At 41.5% G+C, this 24,874-nt stretch overlaps 1 protein-coding gene across 3 annotated transcripts in view; it reads left to right on the top strand.

Moving 5' to 3' along the window:
- The first annotated feature begins 3,291 nt into the window (after positions 1 to 3,291).
- The window catches only part of LOC139540664 (myocardin-related transcription factor B-like), a 65,149-nt gene continuing 43,566 nt past the window's right edge, over positions 3,292 to 24,874 (top strand). For 2 of the 3 annotated variants that reach the window (XM_071344620.1, XM_071344535.1), the window contains exons 1-2: positions 3,292 to 3,437; positions 17,704 to 17,790. The gene's annotated coding sequence lies outside the window, so the exon portion shown is untranslated. The remainder of the gene's footprint in view (positions 3,438 to 17,703; positions 17,791 to 24,874) is intronic. The other variant, XM_071344698.1, reaches the window with a different exon arrangement.

The following is a 24,874-nucleotide window of genomic DNA, read 5'->3' as shown; positions in this document are numbered from 1 at the left end:
GTTCCTCTGTCCAGTGTCTGTGTTCTTTTGCCCATCTTAATCTTTTATGTGTATTGGCCAGTCTGAGATATGGCTTTTTCTTTGCAGCTCTGCCTAGAAGGCCAGCATCTCGGAGTCGCCTCTTCACTGTTGATGTTGAGACTGGTGTTTTGCGCGTACTATTTAATGAAGATGCCAGTTGAGGGCTTGTGAGGCATCTGTTTCTCAAACTAGACACTAATGTACTTGTCCTCTTGCTCAGTTGTGCACCGGAGCCTCTCACTCCTCTTTCTATTCTGGTTAGATCCAGTTGCGCTCTTCTGTGAAGGGAGTAGTACACAGCGTACTACAAGATCTTCAGTTTCTTGGCAATTTCTCGTATGGAATAGCCTTCATTTCTGAGAACAAGAATAGAATGACGAGTTTCAGAAGAAAGGTCTTTGTTTCTGGCCATGTTGAGCTTGTAATCGAACCCACAAATGCTGATGCTCCAGATATTCAACTAGTCTGAAGAAGGCCAGTTTTATTGCTTCTTTAATCAGAACAACAGTTTTCAGCTGTGCTAAGTTAATTGCAATAAGGTTTTCTAATGATCAATTAACCTTTAAATGATAATCTTGGATTATTTAACACAACGTGCCATTGGAACACAGGAATGATGGTTGCTGATAATGGGCCTCTGTACGCCTATGTAGATATTCCATAAAAAATCTGCCATTTCCAGCTACAATAGTAATTTACAACAATGTCTACACTGTATTCTGATCAATTTTATGTTATTTTAAATGGACAAAAATGTTGCTTTTCTTTCAAAAACAGGGACATTTCTAAGTGACCCCAAACTTTTGAATGGTAGTGTATATCCAAAGTCATGTTCTATGTAGAGGTGATGGTTCGTTGAACAACACTCGAGTGATGAGTGACTGTGCCTGAGACCTGAACTTTTGTATTAGCTCCACCTTATGCCTGGTCTTTAGCACAGTGAACTAACACAGTCATAAGGTACCAAATTCATGACACGGTGTGTCATACATACAGTTATTTCCCCACTATGCTCTGCTAACACAGTCTTAAGGTACCAAATTCATGACACGGTGTGTCATACATACAGTTCTTTCCCCATCATGCTCTGAGCACTATGCAATATTCCAGGAGTATTTTTGCATTAGCAACCTGGTAACTCACACTAGATGGCAGTATAGTCTAAAGAACATTTTAGTATTTGATGGCCTCTAAACTTCTGAGTAGGGCGTCAAACCTTTGAAATAAATGGTGCAACAGTATTGTCATCAATAAATAGTGGATTAAATATTGATTTATTCTAGTTATTTGATCAAAAATAGTTGTTTTCATACTATTAATTAATGGGAGCTATTGGATTAGTGTTTTATAAGAATTACATTGCACATAAGATAAAGGCTGTGCCAAACTGGAAACAAGAGCTGCCTCTCAATTAAATACTGATAAATCTGTCAAATAAAAAATAATTGTCTGTTCAAATTCTGTGTTCTGATATCAATTCACATACACTACCGTTCAGTTCAAAAGTTTGGGGTCACTTAGAAATGTCCTTGTTTTTGAAAGAAAGCAATTGTTTTATTTATTAACATCAAATTGATCAGAAATACAGTGTAGACATTGTTAATGTTGTAAATGACTATTGGAGCTGGAAACGGCAGATTTTTAATGGAATATCTACATAGCCTTACAAAGGCCCATTATCAGCAACCATCACTCCTGTGTTCCAATGGCACGTTGTGTTAGCTAATCCAAGTTTATCATTTTAAAATGCTAATTGATCATTAGAAAACCCTTTTGTAATTATTGTAGCACAGCTGAAAACTGTTGTTCTGATTAAAGAAGCAATAAAACTGGCCTTCTTTAGACTAGTTGAGTATCTGGAGCATCAGCATTTGTGGGTTCGGTTACAGGCTCAAAATGGCCAGAAACGAAGACCTTTCTTCTGAAACTCGACATTCTATTCTTGTTCTGAGAAATGAAGGCTATTCCATGCGAGAAATTGCCAAGAAACTGAAGATCTGGAACAACGCTGTGTACTACTCCCTTGACAGAACAGCGCAAACTGGCCCTAACCAGAATAGAAAGAGGAGTGGGAGGCCCCGGTGCACAACTCAGCAAGACGACAAATACATTAGAGTCTCTAGTTTGATTAACAGACCCCTCACAAGTCCTCAACTCGCATCTTCATTAAATAGTACCCACAAAACACCAGTCTCAACGTCAATAGTGAAGAGGCGACTCCGGGATGCTGAACTTCTAGGCAGGTTTAAAAAGTATTGGCAGCCTTGATAAATATGAGCAAAAAAGACTGTATAAAATAAATAATACAAATATCAGTGGTGGAAAAAGTACCGAATTGTCATACTTGGGTAAAAGTAAAGACACTTTAATAGAAATGTCTCAAGTAAAAGTGAATCTACTTGTAAAATACTACTTGAGTAAAAGTCTAAAAGTATTTGGTTTTAAATATACTTCAGTATCAAACGTAAATGTAATTGATAAAATATACTTAAGTATCAAAAGTAAAAGTAAAAGTATAAATAATTTCAAATTCCTTATATTAAGGAAACCAGAAGGCATGCAATTCTTGTTTTTATTTATTTACAGATAGCCAGGGGCACACTCCAACACTCAGACATAATTTACAAACAAAGCATGTGTTTAGTGAGTCCACCCGATCAGAAGCTGTAGGGATGACCAGGGATGTTCTTTTGATAAGCGTGTGAATTAGACCATTTTATTGTCCTGCTAAGCATTTCAAAATGTAATGAGTACTTTTGGGTGTCAGGGAAAATGTATGGAGTAAAAGTGCATAATTTTCTGGGTAAAGTTCATGATGCCGATGACCTTAACATTGCCCTAGCCAGGACCAGTGGAAGCAAAATAACCCATAACATCAAATATCCACCACCATATTTTAAAGGAGATATGGGGTTATTTTCTGCTTATGAATCCAGGGGTGCCAAAATCTTTTTCGACTGTTTTTAATACTTGCTTAACAAAATCACCTTTTGTGAGCAATTGTATTAGTACTTTTTTTTATTTCCCATTTTTTTGGAGCATACAATATCGTTCAGTATTTGTATTATTTATTTTATACAGTATTTTTTGCTCATCGTTGTCAAGGGTGCCAATAATTATGGACCTGACTGTATATCAAACATTTACAAATTATGCAGTGATTTTAAAACAATTATGAAGGGTTTATTGAATTCAGAATGAGATGGAGCAGGAATAAACACTTCTATTGAACACATCAAAGGGTTAAAATTCAGATTACATCATCGACTCCAGCCGAGGAGCAGCCATCTTTTTCCAAGACCAACAATTTCACTTTCACCGAAGAAAAACAAATAGATATTTCTTTATTAATTATCTCAAACAAGCGACTATTCCGTTCCTTCGAGACAAATACCAACGAACTCCAAGGAAAATCGGTAAGATTTGTATGTCAATGTTTCAATAATTCTACTGTCACTGTTTTTCATGGCTGTTTCAATATGCATCACTGCCACTGGTTGCTTTGGTGATGCATTGTAACAGTGTAATAATAAGTGACGAACTGTGGATACAATGTCGCGAGCCTAGATTTGGCAAAAACTTAATGGCAGATCTTGACAAGCTATTCTCACGATAACGGCAGGTTTTGTATGTTGATTTTATGTAGAAAAACTAATATGCGTGACCACAATACCATGCAACTTTTCTGATAATTTATTAGGTAACCTAACACACCTGATATTTTGAAATATTGTCTATCTACTTGGCAATAGCCCCACACGTGCATTTGTCACCAATTAAATACAGCTCATAGTGGGGTGATTCGAGCTAGATTCGATTAGATGTAGTGTTCTTATGTGAGGAAGTCTTTTAAATGTTAAAAGTCGCAATCAGGAGTCGCTACATCCATTTTTGACTTATAAATTCATTATATGTACCCATTGATTCTAGAAGAATATAACTTGTTAATGCAACTTGTTAATTTCATACCCCATCAGAACCCAAAATATAAGCTTGTTTTACTCCAACATTTGTAAACAAAGAAAATGTAAACAAACATGGTTAAAACTATCATTTTGATATCATGGATGGTCAGTCCTTGAGTCCATAGCTATGTCTATGAATTTGAAAGAGGTTACATTTCTCCAGCCCGATCCCTTAGCTTTTTACCGAACTAGGGGTGGGGAACCTCTTTGTTGTTGTCAAATCAAATCAAGATGACGCCGATAGACATGGCAGCTCTTTTTCTAGCTCCTTAATGTTTCTACTGCTGATTGACGCCTTAAGATTAACTCTAAATGCTCTGTTAAAACTCTGGGAGTAAATGCCGCTTAACACTGTCAACAAACACAACATATATTTGAAGTCTTTTCGGACTTCATTCGTTTTGAAATCCCACTCACCAAACAAACCCATGTAACCAGAAAGCGTCTCTCAAGGGAAAACAGTTTCTAGATTGAGCCAGATTGCTTTTTCAGCACTCTTTCACCACTGTATGATGCACATCGCTGTGACTGTGGGTGCAGGGCCTGAGTAAATAATGTATCCATCTGAGCCAGCAGCACTGTGAGGGATGGAGGAAGGAAGGAAACGGTTGTAATCAGGGGAACTTAACTGTTTTTCAAAGTGGAGGCAGGAAGTCAATCAGCTCTGGGGAGATGACAGCCAATGAATGCAGAGGAGAGAGAGCGAGAGAGTGAGAGAGTGAGAGAGTGAGAGAGAGAGCGAGAGAGAGAACCGTTTTTGACAGAGGGGTGCTGTGTGTTCTGCATTTCATGTTGAATTTGAGAGAGATGGAAAACATGTATGTTACATGACTGTCTACGTCATAAACTTCCTTTCATCATTTATTTCATCTCTGTTGCAACAGATGCAGATGTATACAACGTAAATTGTCAAATCAATTACAAACTCTTGAAGGGCAGACCACCTGGAAAATTGCACACTCCTTTTTTTATTTGCTACTGTTTTCTGTCAATGTTGGTGTATCTGGCACGGTCCATTGAAATGGGCCCATTGCAACTAATGGAAGAAGCGTGTTTACATTACAGTTTTACGAGGGTCTACAAAAGGGCAAAGTTGTATATTTAAAGTCTATTTATTGAAGCAGCTAGCCTGGACAGCATCAATGTTCTCACAGTCATTCAGTAGTTCATGTTGCAGTGTTTTTGCAGGGCTGGTGAGAAGTTCAGTTTGCATCAAGGGTCCAAAAGATAAGATAAAAATCAAATCAAATTGTATTTGTCACATGCACCGAATACAACAGGGGTAGTAGACCTTACAGTGAAATGCTTACTTACAAGCCCTTAACCAACAATGCTTTAAGAAGTTTTAAGAAAAAAGTGTTGGAGTATAGAAGTTCAAATAAAAGTAACAAATAATTCAACAGCAGCAGTAAAATAACAATAGCGAGGCTATATACAGGGGGTACCGTTACAGAGTCAATGTAGGAAATTGAGGTAATATGTACATGTAGGTATAGTTAAAGTGACTATGCGTAGATAATAAACAGAGATTAGCAGCAGCGTAAAAGAGTGGTCTGGGTAGCCATTTGATTAGCTGTTCAGGAGTCTTATGGTTTGGGGGTAGAAGCTGTTAAAAAGCCTTTTGGACCTAGATTCGATGCATTGATACCGCTTGCCGTGCAGGAGCAGGAGCAGGAGCAGAGAGAACAGTCTGTGGCTTGGGTGACTGGAGACTTTGACAATTCTTTTGGCCTTCTTCTGACACCGCCTGGTACAGTGGTTCTTCCTTTAAAAGTTTGAGCTTATGGCGCTACCGTTTGTGGTAGATGGTGGCATATTGTGGTAAATTGCGTCCTTCTGGCAACAATGGATGACACTTAAATAACGTGCCATAGAATTATGCGGCATCCTGCAAGCTGTGCTGCAGTACAACTTTTAAAGGAAGAACCACTGTATAGAGGTCCTGGATGGCAGGGAGCTCGACCCCAGTGATGTACTGGGCGGTAGGCACTACCCTCTGTAGTGACTTGCGGATGCCAAGCAGTTGCCATACCAAGCGGTGATGCAGTCAGTCAAGATGCTCTCGATAGTGCAGCTGTAGAACTTTTTGAGGATCTGAAGTCCCATGCCAAATATTTTCAGCCACCTGTCATTCCCTCTTCACAACTGTGTTGGTGTGTTTGGACCATGATAGATCTTTAGCGATGTGTTACACTGAGGAACTTAGAGCTTAGGACCTTAAACATTCCTAATATTGAGTTGCGCTCCCTTTTGTCGGCAGAACAGCCTCAATTTGTCAGGGCATGGACTCTACAAGGTGAGGAAAGCATTTCAAAGGGTTGCTGGCCCATATTGACTCCAATGCTTCCCACAGTTATGTCAAGCTGGCTGAATGTCCTTTGGGTGGTGGACCATTCTTGATACACACGGGAAACTGTTGAGCATGAAAAATCCAGCAGGGTTGCAGTTCTTGACACACTCACACTCACACCTGGCAGCTACTACCATACCCCGTTCAAAAGCACTTAAATATTATGTCTTGCTCATTCATGCTCTGAATGGCACACATACACAATCCATGTCTCAATCGTCTCAAGGCTTAAAAATAATTATTTAACCTGTCTCCTCTAGAGGTCGACCGATTATGATTTTTCAACGCCGATACTGATACCGATTATTGGAGGATCAAAAAAAGCCGATACCGATTAATCGGCCGATTTTTTTTTACATTTATTTGTAATAATGACAATTACAACAATACAATACACTTATTTTAACTTAATATAATACATCAATAAAATCAATTTAGCCTCAAACATGTTCAATTTGGTTTAAATAATGCAAAAACAAAGTGTTGGAGAAGAAAGTAAAAGTGCAATATGTGCCATGTAAGAAAGCTAACGTTTAAGTTCCTTGCTCAGAACATGAGAACATATGAAAGCTGGTGGTTCCTTTTAACATGAGTCTTCAATATTCCCAGGTAAGAAGTTTTAGGTTGTAGTTATTATAGGAATTATAGGACTATTTCTCTCTATACAATTTGTATTTCATATACCTTTGACTATTGGATATTCTTATAGGCACTTTAGTATTTCCAGTGTAATAGTATAGCTTCCATCCCTCTCCTCACCGCTACCTGGGCTCGAACCAGGAACACATCGACAACAGCCACCCTCGAAGCAGCGTTACTCATGCAGAGCAATGGGAACAACTACTCCAAGTCTCAGAGCGAGTGACGTTTGAAACGCTATTAGCGCGCACCCCGCTAACTAGCTAGCCATTTCACATCGGTTACACCAGCCTAATCTCGGGAGTTGATAGGCTTGAAGTCATAAACAGTGCAATGCTTGAAGCATTGCGAAGAGCTGCTGGCAAAACGCACGAAAGTACTGTTTGAATGAATGCTTACGAGCCTGCTAGTGCCTAACATCGCTCAGTCAGACTGCTCTATCAAATCATAGACTTAATTATAACATAATAACACACAGAAATACGAGCCTTAGGTCATTAATATGGTCGAATCCGGAAACTATCATCTCAAAAACAAAACCTTTATTCTTTCAGTGAAATAAATACGGAACCGTTCTGTCTTTTATCTAACGGATGGTATCCATAAGTCTAAATATTCCTGTTACATTGCACAACCTTCAATGTTATGTCATAATTACGTAAAATTCTGTCAAATTAGTTCGCAGTGAGCCAGGCGGCCCAAACTGTTGCATATACTCTGACTCTGCGTGCAATGAACGCAAGAGAAGTGACACAATTTCACCTGGTTAATATTGCCTGCTAACCTGGATTTCTTTTAGCTAAGTATGCAGGTTTAAAAATATATACTTCTGTGTATTGATTTTAAGAAAGGCATTGATGTTTATGGTTAGGTACACGTTGGAGCAACGACAGTCCTTCTTCGCGAATGCGCACTGCATCGATTATATGCAACGCAGGACACGCTAGATAAACTAGTAATATCATCAACCATGTGTAGTTATAACTATTGATTATGATTGATTGATTGTTTTTTTAAAGATAAGTTTAATGCTAGCTAGCAACTTACCTTGACTTCTTACTGCATTCGCGTAACAGGCGGGCTCCTCGTGAGGCAAGTGGTTAGAGCGTTGGACTAGTTAACCGTAAGGTTGCAAGATTGAATCCCTGAACTGACAAGGTAAAAATCTGTCGTTCTGCCCCTGAACAAGGCAGTTAAACCACCGTTCCTAGGCCGTCATTGAAAATAAGAATGTGTTCTTAACTGACTTGCCTAGTTAAATAAAGGTGTAAAAAAAATTACTGATTTCCGATTGTTATGAAAACTTGAAATCGGCCCTAATTAATCGGCTATTCCGATTAATTGGTCGACCTCTAGTCTCCTCCCCTTCATCTACACTGATTGAAGTGAATTTTATTGAAGTGGACGTCAATAAGGGATCATAGCTTTAACCTGGATTCACCTGGTCAGTCTATCTCATGGAAAGAGCAGGTGTTCTTAATGTTTTGTACACTCAGTGTCTATGTAGTTCATTTAGCAGGTGTTCTTATCACACCATAGTGCCATCAGACTTCTGATACCAATGCAGGGTAAAAGGAGGGGGGCACAAAATGTGAATCGCTATTTTTTTTTTATTATAAAGAAAAGTTTTCCGTGTTATAAAAACAATGACAAAATACATTGGTGTAGTTCAGCCCAGTGTAATTCAAATGACAAAGTACATTGGTGTAGTTCAGCCCAGTGTAATTCAAATGACAAAATACATTGGTGTAGTTCAGCACAGTGTAATTCAAATGACAAAATACATTGGTGTAGTTCAGCACAGTGTAATTCAAATGACAAAATACTTAATTGTGAATTTCAAATACATGTAACAGAAATACTGCCCATCTCTGGGTATTCATAGTGAGGCAGCACAGCACAGGGAGAGGGCAGGCCAGACATGGTGGTTCCCTGGTGTTCTGGGGTGTGTATTTCTCAGCCCTACTGTGCTGTCTGTCCGTATTCAGGCAGGAGGCCTGTTACACTGTTCTGACGCTGTTATTGTTAACATTTATTCCAATGAATAAATGTTATTCCTAAATGTTTCTGGGGAATTGTAAGTGTATACAGCACCTTGCTGGGCCCATGCGAACAGACTTGAATATAATATGAATACTACAAGAGCGACATGTTTTCTGTGTGAACATGATTCAGATAGTCATGACAAGCATTTATTCCTCATTTATATTTGGGTTGAGTGGATTGTCGGTTCCAGTGAATTTGTTTGAACAACATGTTCCCACCTCATGAAATACTACCCTCCAGTGGAATGTTCCCAGTTGACATCATCCCGATTCCCTATGCAGTTAGAACTGATTCCCGGCATTACATTTCCATGGCACAGCATAAATTTCAGTAACATGAACAGCATGTCAATCTAAGGGCAGTGAGTGCTAGTGATGAGCAGGGAATCGGAAGCATTTCCCACTGAGTCAGCGGGATTGCAGGCTCGTGATTGTGTTACACAAAGGACACTTAGGGTCAGCAGCACTCTGTCCACTTACAAACACATTAAGGCCCCTGGTGATCGGTCTCTGCTCTCCATGGCCTCTTTGGGCTTCTAAGAAACAACTTTCTTTCAAGAGACAGATTTTCATTTTGTCCTCACTCTGAAAATGTTTTTACTCTAGCATCTTGTCTCCATTGCTACTTTTAAATGTTTGAAATATATATATATATACATGTATATATACCCTATCTAAACAAAAGTAATTGGACACCCTTTCAAATTAGTGGATTCGGCTATTTCAACCACACCCATGCCTGACGTGTATAAAATTGAGCACACAGCCATGCAATCTCCATAGACAAACATTGGCAGTAGGATGGCCTTACTGAAGAGCTCAGTGACTTTCAACGTGGCACGTCATAGGATGCCACCGTTCCAACAAGTCAGTTTGTGAAATTTCAGCCCTTCTAGAGCTGCCCCGGTCAACTGTAAGTGCTGTTATTGTGCAGTGGAATCGTCTAGGAGCAACAACGGCTCAGCCACGAAGTGGTAGGCCACACAAGCTCACAGAATGGGGCCGCCAAGTGCTGAAGCGCGTAGCGTATAAAAATTGTCTGCCAAGCTCCAAACTGCCTCTGGAAGAACTTGACTGGCCTGCACAGAGCCCTGACCTCAACCCCATCGAACACCTTTGGGATGAATTGGAACGACCGACTGCGAGCCAGGCCTAATCACCCAACATCAGTGCCCGACCTCACTATTGCTTTTGTGGCTGAATGGAAGTCCCCGCAGCAATGTTACAATATTTAGTGGAAAGCCTTCCCAGAGGAGTGGAGGCTGTTATAGCAGCAACGGGACCAACTCTATATTAATGCCCATGATTTTGGAATGAGATGTTCGACAAGCAGGTGTCCACATACTTTTGGTCATGTAGTGTATATAGTTACAGCTTGAATTTAAAGTGTATTACATGTATGTTTTGTGTCATTGGCCTACACACAATACCCCAAAATGTCAAATTAGAATAATGTTTTTAGAAATGTTTACTAATTCATTAAAGATAAAAATCTGAAATGTCTTGAGTCAATAAATAATCAACCCCTTTGTTATGGCAAGCCTAAATAAGTTCAGGAGTACAAATGTGCTTAACAAGTCACATAATAAGTTGCATGGACTCACTCTGTGTGCAATAATAGTTTGGATAGTTTGGATTTTTGAATGACTACCTCATCTCTGTACCCCACACATACAATTATCTGTAAGGTCCCTGTCGAGCAATGCATTTCAAACACAGATTCAACCACAAAGACCAAGGAAGTTTTCCAATGCCTGACAAAGAAGGGCAACTATTGGTAGATGAGTAAAAAAAAAAAAAATAGACATTGAATATCTCTTTGAGCATGGTAAAGTTATTATTACACTTTGGATGGTGTATCAATACACCCAGTCACTATACACCCAGAGGAAGGAACCCGTTCAGGGATTTCACCATGAGGCCAGTGGTGACTTTAAAACAGTTACAGAGTTTAATAAATCCTCTTTCAGCTAGGGGGCAGAATTTTTGGAAAAATAACGTTCCCAAGGTAAACTGACTATTTCTCAGGTCCAGATGCTAGAATATGCATATAATTGACAGATTAGGATAGAAAACACTCTAAAGTTTACCTACACTCTAAAGTTTCTAAAGTTTCCAAAACTGTCAAAATATTGTCTGTGGGTATAACAGTACTGATTTTGCAGGCGAAGGAAAATCCAACCCGGGAAGTGTTTTTTATTTGGAAAAATCCCTGTTCCATTGCTTGCCCATCCTCCATTTAAAGGTGTATCAACCAGATTCCTTTTCCAATGGCTTCCTCAGGCTGTGACCAGGCTTTAGACATAGTTTCAAGCTTTTATTTTGAAAAATGAGCGAGATTTTTCAAAACGTGTCAGGAGTCCTTTGATTAGTTCCTGCGCGCGAGAGATGTAGCTCGACATTTTTTTTCTCTAGTATTGAATAGGTTACCGTCCGGTTGAAATATTATCGATTATGTATGTTAAAAACAACCTGAGGATTGATTATAAAAAACGTTTGACATGTTTCTACGAACATTACGGATACTTTTGGGAATCTTCGTCTGCCTTTCAGGACCGGAACGAGCCTGTGGTTTTCTGAACATAACGCGCAAACCAAATGGCGATTTTCGGTTATAAAACTAATCTTTATCGAATAAAAATAACATTTATTGTGTAACTGGGAGTCTCGTGAGTGCAAACATCCGAAGATTATCAAAGGTAAGCGATTAATTTGATTGCGTAATTTGACTTTCGTGACCAAGCTAATTTGCGGCTAGCTGTTCTTACTGTTTTGTCTAGTGATTGATAAACTTACAAACGCTTGGATTGCTTTCGCTGTAAAGCATATTTTCAAAATCTGACACAATAGGTGGATTAACAACAAGCTAAGCTGTGTTTTGGTATATTTCAGTTGTGATTTCATGATTATAAAAAAAAATATATATATTATTTTATTTGGCGCTCTGCAATTCAGCGGTTGTTTACGAAAATTATCCCACTAAAGGGATCCGTGCATCAAGAAGTTTTTTAATGGCTGTGATAGGAGAAAACTGAGGATGGATCAACAACATTGTAGTTACTCCACAATACTAAACTAATTGACAGAGTGAAAAGAAGGAAGCCTGTACAGAATAAAACTATTCCAAAACATGCATCCTGTTTGCAATAACACACTAAAGTAATATGCCAAAAGAAATTGTCACGGAAATAAACTTGAATGCAAAGCATTATGTTTGGGGCAAATACAACACAACACATCACTGAGTACCACTCTTCATATTTTCAAGCATGGTTGTGGTTGCATCATGTTATGGATATGCTTGTCATCGGCAATGCTTGTTTTTTATAAAGAGAAACAGAATAGAGCTAAGCACATGCAAAATCCTAGAGCAAAACCTGGTTCAGTCTGCTTTCAACAGACACTGGGAGACAAATTGACCTTTCAGTAGGACAATAACCTAAAACTCAAGGCCAAATATACACTGGAGTTGCTTAACAAAACGACATTGAATATTCCTGAGTGGCCTAGTTACAGTTTTGACTGAAATCGTCATTAAAATCTAGGGTAAGACTTGAAAATGGCTGTCTAGCAATGATCAACAAACAACTTGACAGAGTTTGAAGAATAACGGGCAAATATTGTACAATCCAAGTGTGCAAAATTCTTAGAGACTTACCCAGAAAGAATCACAGCTGTAATCACTGCCAAAGGGGATTCTAACATGTATTGACTCAGGGATGTGAATACTTACATACATTTGATAATTTTGTATTACATTTTCAATAAATTTGCAAAATTTTCTAAAAACAGGTTTTTACTTTGTCATTATGGGTATTGTGTGTAGAGTATGAGAGAAAAAATATATATTTAATCCCATTTTAATTCAGGCTGTAACACAACAAAATGTGGAATAAGTATGAAATATGAATACTTTCTGAAGGCACTGTATACACTAGAATTTGAAATAGTAAAATATCAAGAGGTATAGGCTACATCCCTATTTGGTAATACTGGAGCACAGGTCATTGTGTTGTGTAGTATATCTGTGCCATTGCAGTAGTATCTGCCTCATTATTTTATCATAGGTTATTTTAGTTGGACTAAATGACGACCTCAAACTCTCCCAGTAACATTGTTTGAATGGAAACTTGCCATCTGGAAAGCAGAGCAGCACTCCCCAACTGTGATTGTAGACCAAAACAGATACTCCCCCCCTCCTCCCAGGCCCACGCCATGAGTCCCAGCATGCCAACAGCCAAGCGGAAGGCTATTTCTGTCTGCGGTCGGCCGGTCCAGCCGCCCCCTCCTCCACTGACCCAATGCTGAGTGCAGTGGCCCGCTCCGCTTCCTGGGCCCTACAGGGGCCCGTCCAGGAGGGGAAGTGGGAGGGTCAGACACCATGTGTGAAGTTCTCAGTCATGGCCACTGGAGAATTTATTAGACTTATGGGAAAGTTACAGTGTTTGAAATGGGGGAATTTTGGGGTGGGGTGGGGGAAGGGTTAAGGATGAGGAAGTCCCCCTCCTCTTTCTGCAGTGCTGCAGTAGTCAGTCTCACACGGTTTTCTTTTGTGCAGAGTGCGGTGAGACCCATATGGCCTGAGACACACATGGAAAAGGAGGCTTTTTTTCCTGTCTTTTTTTCCAGCAGCTTATTCTGGCGAGTACTATCAGCTATTTTTAGCCATACAGTTGACCTCCTCTGGCTAACTGGTGGTGAGTCAGTGAGTGTTTATTGAGGTTCAAGTTATAAATGTGTAATGTGGTAACATACCATTTTTTTCTCTATTCCACATACATTTGAGTTTTTTCCCATTCCTCACAATCCTCTTTCCAACACCTCTGAGGATTTTTCATTTCAACTTCTTCTGTTCTAACTCCTGTTGTGCTGAACTGCTTTTAAGTCTTACTATTTCCTGATAGGATTTTTTTTTTTTTTTTTATCTCACCACTGTCTGTGTCTTCTCATGAATGATCCAGATAACAATCAGATCACAGGCTTTGCCTCCCATGTCTGTTAGTTTTTTTCTACAGATGTGTCCCAACAAGTCTCAAATGAGTCCATGCACCGTGATCAGATTTGACATGGCTCAGCTACTTAGCATCAAACTGCATCTACACCAACCACGAGGACAAACACAATGTCACATCATCAGCGCATATAGTTACCCCATCGCAACCCTCTCAAGAACAATGAATCCCTACTCATGAGGACACTTTTAACCCCCAGGATAGGGTGGAATTCTTACTACGATGACACTCAATGCTTAGTCATGTGCACTATGTGGCTCACTTCCTGCCCTAGGTGGTGACACGGTACGTCCCAATTCAGTGGACTGCAAGTGAACTCGGGCGAGGCAGGCTTTGAGCTGTCGCCTCGGCCCCAACAGAGGTGGCCTCATGCTCACTAGGGGTTTAACCTTGTGGTACACAAGGAACCTATGAAATAGATATGCTGTCAGTTCAAAGGGACACATATTTAGTGTTGGCATCATGTGTATTTTGAAGAATATGCAGGGGACAAGTATTGATTTCTACACTATTGTGAAACCAATCCACTGCCAGTAGGCCTTGTGGGTTACACAGAATCAACCCCCTGCTGAGATAGCGGAGTTGTTAATTGTGTCAGGAAGAGGACAGCTTTTGAGTCATACTGGCAGCCCACTGTCTGGACATGTTTACACCCTCATCTGCCTCTTGGTCGTAATTTACTGAGGCAAACTCATCTGCCTCAGGCATCTATGGGAAGAGAAATATTGTCATGTGCCCGTACGTAATGTCATAACTAGGCTTCAAATTACTCAGTGGGACGGACACGCACCCTGGGTATGCTGATTACAGGACCATAAATTAACTAAAGCTCATAGTCCAGGATTATTGCACTTTCATTAAACCAAATTATCTTGATTAAAAGGGCAATTTAGTTTAAGATTAAACGTAATCTGTGTGACTTAGTTGGTAGAGCATGGCGCTTGTATTGCCAGAGTTGTGGGTTTGATTCCTGGAGCTACCCATACGTAAAACGTATGCACACAGGACTGTGTAGGCCGTCATTATAAACAAGAATTTGTTCTTAACTGACTTGCCTAGTTAAATAAAAATTAAATAAAGACTCCTTTCATGAACCCCACTTCTCCTTATATGGTTCCTTTAGAAACCCCCACCTCTCCTTATATGGTACCTTTTGAAACCTCCACTTCTTCTTATCCTTTCTAAATGCCCACTCTTTTCGAAACCCCCACTTTTCCTGACATGCACTGCATTGAGAGATGACATATAAGTAGTGGCGTGTATTCATGGATGCCAAGGGAAGCTTTGGCTTCCCTCAAAAAATGACCAATACTTATTTTTTCAGAAATTATATTTTTTTTATCTTTTGTCACTCTGTGTTTCATAATTTTCCTTCAATTCGCGAGAGGCTGAATGTATCTCACAGGAGAAAGCATCTGAGCGAGCAAACAGCGCCCCTCTGTCTCTCTACGTGTAGGCCATCTATCTGATGCTGTCTGGTCCAAACGAGTATGACATTGTTGCCGCCATAGCATTGAAGGCATGGGAAGCCAGCGAGCGTTTGGCCTCCTTTGATAAAAAAAAGTATCAAAAATGTGCCAATCAGCGTTGAGCTAAACTGAGCAAGCTTAACTGTGAATGGTCCTGGCACACCAAAAAAAAAGTGTCAAGGGAAGCCAGCCTGGATTTTGGCATCACTCCTATCAAATCCCATTGAGAGCACACGTCATTGACAGAAAAACTTGAATTGTTGTATCTCGTTGTGTTGTTGTCCTCTGGTGGCTAGCTAGCTAGCTAAAATTGTCCCCTTCCTAAATTAGCCATGGATTGAGATAGAGATTTGGACTTGTGGTTTTACTTAATTCTCCTTCATGGCATATGATTATAATGGCAATTCTGATCCAACCATTAATTCATACATTGTTGTGCCCCTGGGCTGAGAGGATGGAAGTTCAATATGTACAGTAGCTAGATGTAGAAGGCTAATATTAACTAGCTAACATTGCCCATGAATGGAAGTTAGGGTAGCAAGCAAGCATTTTAACCAGGTAGCCTAGGACAACAAAAAATAAAGGTGTGTAGTGTATGACAGAGTGATAGTTTGGTCAACATGAAAGAGAGTAGGATGGCATTGGTGTTTCTCTTAGTAGGGTGAGTCAACATGTTTTTCTACTTGCACGAACACGCATACACACACACACACGCACACAGAAATCAGAACCATGGACAGCCACATCATATTTAGCTTATATTGATTGGACTAAATAAGTTTCGGTATCTTTTAGTTGTCACTGTATTAGACTTTATTTGTCACATGCGCCGAATACAACAAGTGTAGACATTACCATGAAATGCTTACTTACAAGCCCTTAACCAACAGTACAGATAATATTTACCAAGTAGACTAAAATAAAAAGTTATAATAAAAAGTAACACAATAAGAATAACAATAACGAGGCTATATACAGGGGGCACCGGTACCGAGTCAGTGTGCAGGGGTACAGGCTAGTTGAGGTAATCTGTACATGTACGTGGGGGCGAAGTGACTATGCATAGATAATAAACAGCGAGTAGCAGTGTACAAGAGGGGGGGGGGGGGGGGGGGTGTCAATGTAAATTGTCCGGTGACGGTTTATGAATTGTTCAGCAGTCTTATGGCTTGGGGGTAGAAGCTGTTGAGGAGTCTTTTGGTCCTAGACTTGGCGCTCCGGTACCGCTTGCCATGCGGTAGCAGAGAAAACAGTCTATAACTTGGGTGGCTGGAGTCTCTGACAATTTTATGGGCTTTCCTCTGACACCGCCTATTATATAGGTCCTGGACGGCAGGAAGCTTGGCACTAGTGAGTGATGTACTGGGCCGTTCGCACTACCCTCTGTAGCGCCTTACGGTCAGATGCCGAGCAGTTGCCATACCAGGCGGTGATGCAACCGGTCAGGATGCTCTCGATGATGTTGAAATGTTGAAGTTGAAATGGTGCTGGAATAGTGGAGGCAGCTCCTGTTTTCTTTGTGACTTGCGGTAACTCTCTGTGGTTCTAAATCAATAGTTGTTTAGTGGTCCAAAAATGTCAGAAACATTAACTTGCTTGACCATGCTGTAGGTCATGTAACTGTTTGTTACATGCAATATGCTTTGTGGACTTCACTGGACAGAGGTAGCTATCCGGTTTTGTGATAAAACAAAGGTGTGGTTGAATTTATTCGTCCACTGTGTTATTGTCTCTGCCTTTAGGCCTATATATCACGGTCCCAATGCGCAAATATGGCTTCCCCAGTGATTTTACCCACACACTGCTGCTGCATATCAGTAGGGGGCAGCATAGAGACCCTGAGGGATGTCTGCTCTGGGAGATGAAGTCCCAATTGGACCCTATTGCTTCAGTGTGCCTGTTTTCCATATCTTAAGGCTGCCACTCCAGTGAAGAGCCACTGATCTATTAATACCTGTCCTGTTATTGTTTAGCCCCAACCAACACTGCACTCTGCTCACCAATTAGCGTCACCACGGCAACCCACTCCAATGAGATGCAAACTTTCAAGCTGAAAATCAAGTCTCAATCTGGTTTACATGTTAATCTATAATTTCCTTTTTAGAGAATATTTTTTCTCATTGGTGAAGTGATGGTAGTCTCATTTCAAAGTGACTGGGAAAGGGGATTCAATGCTAAAAATATATTTTCTTTGTGTTCCAGTTTGGAAGGCAGCGCCATGACCTATTGAGTTGTACAGCAACACTGCCAGACAGTGTCCTCTCCTTGCTCCCTCTCGTACTGTCACAGGTAAACCCAGATAACACCTCAAGGTTGTCTCACCCAGTATAAATATTTTCCTCCTCTACCACTGTGCTGTAAATCATCAATGGGGGATTGAACATTTACTTTCAATTTACTTTCAATTACTTATTATAATCCAATATGCGGTTATTTTAATTGATAATATACTTTCCTTAATGCCTTTTCAAGATCAAGCTAAACCCGAACATCAACATAGAGGTTGGGTTAGAAAATAATATACTAAATTACCGAAATAGCAATGGTGACACATGGCTGACGTTTCCTTTCCTTTAGGGATCAGTCATTTTGAATAAAAAGAAAATAAAGGAACAGAACATTCTTGAAAATGACATGTAATTGGCTTCCAACAACATCAGTGAGGAATTCGAAGTGACTCACTCCAGCTAATGCACTGCAGCGCCATCTACTGGTGCTCTGTGGGTTGCTCTATGAAGAAAATAATAGAAGAGAAATATCGAATAAAGAACTGTGGCTCACTTCAATTCTTACACTCAAATATTTGGCAGACTAAATACACAGTGGTGTGTATTTAATGATCAGGAGTGTTTGTTGCCGTCTTTCTCACCATGTATTGACTGATTTTATGTCCAGGCATTGGGTTCAGTATCTCATTATCATAATTTGCAATAAATATAAATGTGACAGCGGCAATCCAGCTGAGGTACTTTACAGTGATCAGTGTGTCACTTTTGCCCATCCCTGTGTGCGTGCGTGGTCATGTGTGTGTGTGTGTGATCTGATTGTGCATGTGTGTGTATGTGTATGTAAGTGTGTGTATATAAGTGTGTGTGCATGCATCCATGTGTGTGTTGAAGATGATGTGACCCACACAGCCAGAGGAATGCCTTTCCGTAGACTCTTCTTGGCAGCTGCCTGCGTGCCGCATAGCCTTCATGGCCTTCAAAGAGAAGTCAGAGGCCTACAGGGATTTCCCTCTGGCTTTCCCACCATGTGCACTGCGCTGCAGAGAGCCTAGCAGGGGATGAGGAGCAGAGCAGCAAGAATGGGAAGGTAGTGGGTGTAGAGGAGATTCCTCTGTGAAAACCAAGGAAAACCAAGAGCCAAAGTTACTGAATTGTATCAGCATGCTCCCCGTGGTAGCACAATCTTTATTGATCATTATAATAAATAAAAGTGTCTGGATTTACAGAGTCCACTGTAATGTCGAGGCACTGTAATCACAAATGGCTAGGCTAGAAAGTCTATTTCCTCTGAGATAGTATTCCTACAGTGTCAGACCCTTGGCTTGGCCACTCAGATAACATCTAAAACCAGGTGGAAGGCGATACACCTCGTTCCTGAACTGACAGACAGGGTCAAACTGTGCCAACTACGCAGACCTCTCTCAATAATGAATAACACTAGGCTAAGGGCTTGTAATCTCAATGTTTTATAACCTGTAATCAATCAGCCCAAACCCTCAACCCTGACACTATGCTCATGTGTTCTAGCTAGGCTGTCAGGCCTTGATCCAACTAGGCATTTATCTTGGTTGTATCAACATGCCAGGTGGTTTATGTAGCCAAAACCAAGTCCATTTATTTTATTTGCCCAGAATTGGGCTTAAAGCTGTGGCAAGACCTACTAACTCTCTTCACATGTGGGTACCTGTATCCAGATCACATTGGAACGTGTGGGTGTCTTAGCCATGCTCTGCACACACGCTCTCTCTCTCGCTCGCTCTCTCTCTCTCTCTCTCTCTCTCGCTCTCTCACTCACTTAAAGCAAGTCTTTGTTTCATAGCAAACACCAGTGTGATGCAGAAGCATGAGTAGCAGATTCTATCTGCCACAGTGCATCTGAACTTGGTTAGAGCACACGTCATCTACCTTCGGGGGAAGACAGAGGATTGCTTCAGTGTTTGGTCTCTCTAATGAGAAACCATAGCACTGCTAGTGGTGCCTTAAATCAGCTTGAGTGTCTTTTAAGGGTTTGTCAACCATATTATTGCTGGCTACTTATACTGTGGTTCTTCTTATGCGTTGTAAGCTAAAGTGACCAAGTTAATTGCTGAATCTGGTTTGATCTTGATTTGGTTCTTTGTACTGTAACCTGAGAACGCTTCACTAGATGTAACTCTGTAGTTACACACTTTTTTTGGACTCAACACTCGGGATTTGACACTAAAAAGGCTTTGATGTCTAAAGGCATTCTCTTTGGGGGAAAATAAGTGGAAATGTTCATTGTGAAAGATAATTTAGGACATAGGGTCAACAGTCCAATGAGATCGAAATAGTCATAGTGGAAATGTATGTTTTCTCATCATGACAACATATGTCATCAACCAGGAGAAAGACCTAGTATGCAGTACAGGAGAAACGTAATGGGGCTTATGGCCTCGGCACATACTGTAAGTTTAATGAGCCATTATTGGTATGCAGGAAAGCTATCTCAGTGATGGAGTGTTGTGTTGTGTTGAAGTAGCTTCCTAACTGAAAGGTTAGACCCATCAGTATGGCATCCACTGGAAATGTCATGTTTGTTCTGGCGATTGTCTGGAAAGGATGTGGCAGGTCAGTTGTAGAGCTACATTCTTTCCTTTTCTCATGTTCATTTTATTTCATGATGAGTGATGAGTACATTTTGGTAGAAATGACTAATGACAGATTTTTCATTGAAAGGAATCCAGTAAACAACTCTCGTAAGGTTTGCAAGTTTATCCAAACAAAAAACCCCGGCTATTCCAATTGATATGATCTACATCTGGTTGTTCAAGGAGCCAGAACGCCCCATAGTTATGGCATGGCATGGTTCCTGGTCTGTCTTTGGCCAATAACAGGCTATCTAAGGAACAGGACTGGCTCGAGCGCTAAACCATATTTAACAGACCTGCAGAGTACCACAGACCATGTACCAAGAGGATTCATCTAGACTGTACACTTCCATCCTAGCCAAAGGTGCACCTGACTTTTTTGGACTGGTGCATACTTGGCTAACTGAATACAGCCAGGCAGGCCGATGCATTGCAGAGCGATAAACTCTTTGCATGGAGGATATAATAAACTGTATAGTGTTAATAATGGAACTCAGCCTGGGTTTGGAGACGCTTTATCTTTATTTACATGCATCGCCGATAAGACTGGTTTATTTGGCCAGCCGGAGCATCTCAAGTGAAGAGAGAGGCAGTCCTTCATCTCCTGCACAGCCCTGGTTGTAAACAACACTAATGCGTGTACTTCAGCTGACAGAGGGTAAACTAAGAAGCATTGGGATCTGAGTATGGATCGAAGATCAACAGCACACTGAAAGCTGACATTAGTCTTGGCAAAGAGTCCAGGGATCACATTACAAACCCCCTCCTAGCTGCAAACAAACCCTCTCCTAGCTGCAAACAAACCCTCTCCTAGCTGCAAATAAACCCTCTCCTAGCTGCAAATAAACCCTCTCCTAGCTGCAAACAAATCTTCTCCTAGCTGCAAATAAACCCTCTCCTAGCTGCAAATAAACCCTCTCCTAGCTGCAAATAACCCCGCCCCTAGCTGCAAATAAACCCTCTCCTAGCTGCAAATAAGCCCTCTCCTAGCTGCAAATAAACCCCCTCCTAGCTGCAAAGAAACCCTCTCCTAGCTGCAAACAAACCCTCTCCTAGCTGCAAATAAACCCGCTCCTAGCTGCAAACAAACCCGCTCCTAGCTGCAAATAAACCCTCTCCTAGCTGCAAACAAACCCTCTCCTAGCTGCAAAAAACCCTCTCCTAGCTGCAAATAAACCGTCTCCTAGCTGCAAACAAACCCTCTCCTAGCTGCAAACAAACCCTCTCCTAGCTGCAAACAAACCCTCTCCTAGCTGCAAACAAACCCTCTCCTAGCTGCAAACAAACCTTCTCCTAGCTGCAAACAAACCCTCTCCTAGCTGCAAACAAACCCTCTCCTAGCTGCAAACAAACCTTCTCCTAGCTGCAAACAAACCTTCTCCTAGCTACAAATAAACCTTCTCCTAGCTGCAAACAAACCCTCTCCTAGCTGCAAATAAACCCTCTCCTAGCTGCAAATAAACCCTCTCCTAGCTGCAAACAAACCCTCTCCTAGCTGCAAACAAACCCTCTCCTAGCTGCAAACAAACCCTCTCCTAGCTGCAAACAAACCTTCTCCTAGCTGCAAACAAACCCTCTCCTAGCTGCAAATAAACCCTCTCCTAGCTGCAAACAAACCTTCTCCTAGCTGCAAATAAACCCTCTCCTAGCTGCAAATAAACCTTCTCCTAGCTGCAAATAAACCTTGTCCTAGCTGCAAATAAACCCTCTCCTAGCTGCAAACAAACCTTCTCCTAGCTGCAAATAAACCCTCTCCTAGCTGCAAACAAACCTTCTCCTAGCTGCAAACAAACCTTCTCCTAGCTGCAAATAAACCCTCTCCTAGCTGCAAATAAACCTTCTCCTAGCTGCAAATAAACCCTCTCCTAGCTGCAAATAAACCCCCTCCTAGCTGCAAATAAACCTTCTCCTAGCTGCAAATAAACCTTCTCCTAGCTGCAAACAAACCTTCTCCTAGCTGCAACTAAACCCTCTCCTAGCTGCAAACAAACCCTCTCCTAGCTGCAAACAAACCCTCTCCTAGCTGCAAACAAACCTTCTCCTAGCTGCAACAAACCCTCTCCTAGCTGCAAACAAACCCTCTCCTAGCTGCAAACAAACCCTCTCCTAGCTGCAAACAAACCCTCTCCTAGCTGCAAACAAACCTTCTCCTAGCTGCAAACAAACCCTCTCCTAGCTGCAAATAAACCCTCTCCTAGCTGCAAACAAACCTTCTCCTAACTGCAAATAAACCCTTTCCTAGCTGCAAATAAACCCTCTCCTAGCTGCAAACAAACCCGCTCCTAGCTGCAAACAAACCCTCTCCTAGCTGCAAACAAACCCTCTCCTAGCTGCAAACAAACCCTCTCCTAGCTGCAAACAAACCTTCTCCTAGCTACAAATAAACCTTCTCCTAGCTGCAAACAAACCCTCTCCTAGCTGCAAATAAACCCTCTCCTAGCTGCAAATAAACCCTCTCCTAGCTGCAAATAAACCCTCTCCTAGCTGCAAACAAACCCTCTCCTAGCTGCAAACAAACCCTCTCCTAGCTGCAAACAAACCTTCTCCTAGCTGCAAACAAACCCTCTCCTAGCTGCAAATAAAACCTCTCCTAGCTGCAAACAAACCTTCTCCTAGCTGCAAATAAACCCTCTCCTAGCTGCAAATAAACCTTCTCCTAGCTGCAAATAAACCTTGTCCTAGCTGCAAATAAACCTTCTCCTAGCTGCAAATAAACCTTCTCCTAGCTGCAAACAAACCTTCTCCTAGCTGCAACCTAGCTGCAAACAAACCCTCTCCTAGCTGCAAATAAACCCTCTCCTAGCTGCAAACAAACCCTCTCCTAGCTGCAAAAAACCCTCTCCTAGCTGCAAATAAACCGTCTCCTAGCTGCAAACAAACCCTCTCCTAGCTGCAAACAAACCCTCTCCTAGCTGCAAACAAACCCTCTCCTAGCTGCAAACAAACCCTCTCCTAGCTGCAAACAAACCTTCTCCTAGCTGCAAACAAACCCTCTCCTAGCTGCAAACAAACCCTCTCCTAGCTGCAAACAAACCCTCTCCTAGCTGCAAACAAACCTTCTCCTAGCTGCAAACAAACCTTATCCTAGCTACAAATAAACCTTCTCCTAGCTGCAAACAAACCCTCTCCTAGCTGCAAATAAACCCTCTCCTAGCTGCAAATAAACCCTCTCCTAGCTGCAAACAAACCCTCTCCTAGCTGCAAACAAACCCTCTCCTAGCTGCAAACAAACCCTCTCCTAGCTGCAAACAAACCTTCTCCTAGCTGCAAACAAACCCTCTCCTAGCTGCAAATAAACCCTCTCCTAGCTGCAAACAAACCTTCTCCTAGCTGCAAATAAACCCTCTCCTAGCTGCAAATAAACCTTCTCCTAGCTGCAAATAAACCTTGTCCTAGCTGCAAATAAACCCTCTCCTAGCTGCAAACAAACCTTCTCCTAGCTGCAAATATACCCTCTCCTAGCTGCAAACAAACCTTCTCCTAGCTGCAAACAAACCTTCTCCTAGCTGCAAATAAACCCTCTCCTAGCTGCAAACAAAGCCTCTCCTAGCTGTAAACAAACCTTCTCCTAGCTGCAAACAAACCCTCTCCTAGCTGCAAACAAACCTTCTCCTAGCTGCAACTAAACCCTCTCCTAGCTGCAAACAAACCCTCTCCTAGCTGCAAATAAACCCTCTCCTAGCTGCAAATAAACCCTCTCCTAGCTGCAAACAAACCCTCTCCTAGCTGCAAACAAACCCTCTCCTAGCTGCAAACAAACCCTCTCCTAGCTGCAAACAAACCCTCTCCTAGCTGCAAATAAAACCTCTCCTAGCTGCAAACAAACCTTCTCCTAGCTGCAAATAAACCCTCTCCTAGCTGCAAATAAACCTTCTCCTAGCTGCAAATAAACCTTATCCTAGCTGCAAATAAACCCTCTCCTAGCTGCAAATAAACCCTCTCCTAGCTGCAAACAAACCTTCTCCTAGCTGCAACTAAACCCTCTCCTAGCTGCAAACAAACCCTCTCCTAGCTGCAAACAAACCCTCTCCTAGCTGCAAACAAACCTTCTCCTAGCTGCAACAAACCCTCTCCTAGCTGCAAACAAACCCTCTCCTAGCTGCAAACAAACCCTCTCCTAGCTGCAAACAAACCCTCTCCTAGCTGCAAACAAACCTTCTCCTAGCTGCAAACAAACCCTCTCCTAGCTGCAAATAAACCCTCTCCTAGCTGCAAACAAACCTTCTCCTAGCTGCAAATAAACCCTCTCCTAGCTGCAAATAAACCCTCTCCTAGCTGCAAACAAACCCGCTCCTAGCTGCAAACAAACCCTCTCCTAGCTGCAGACTTAAACCCTCTCCTAGCTGCAAACAAACCCTCTCCTAGCTGCAAACAAACCCTCTCCTAGCTGCAAACAAACCTTCTCCTAGCTGCAACAAACCCTCTCCTAGCTGCAAACAAACCCTCTCCTAGCTGCAAACAAACCCTCTCCTAGCTGCAAACAAACCCTCTCCTAGCTGCAAACAAACCTTCTCCTAGCTGCAAACAAACCCTCTC

The sequence above is a fragment of the Salvelinus alpinus genome, chromosome 1 (genome assembly GCF_045679555.1).
Source record: "Salvelinus alpinus chromosome 1, SLU_Salpinus.1, whole genome shotgun sequence".
Classification (NCBI taxonomy): domain Eukaryota; kingdom Metazoa; phylum Chordata; class Actinopteri; order Salmoniformes; family Salmonidae; genus Salvelinus; species Salvelinus alpinus.
Note: the sequence above shows the minus strand (reverse complement) of the source record. Positions and strands in the feature narration are given on the sequence as shown.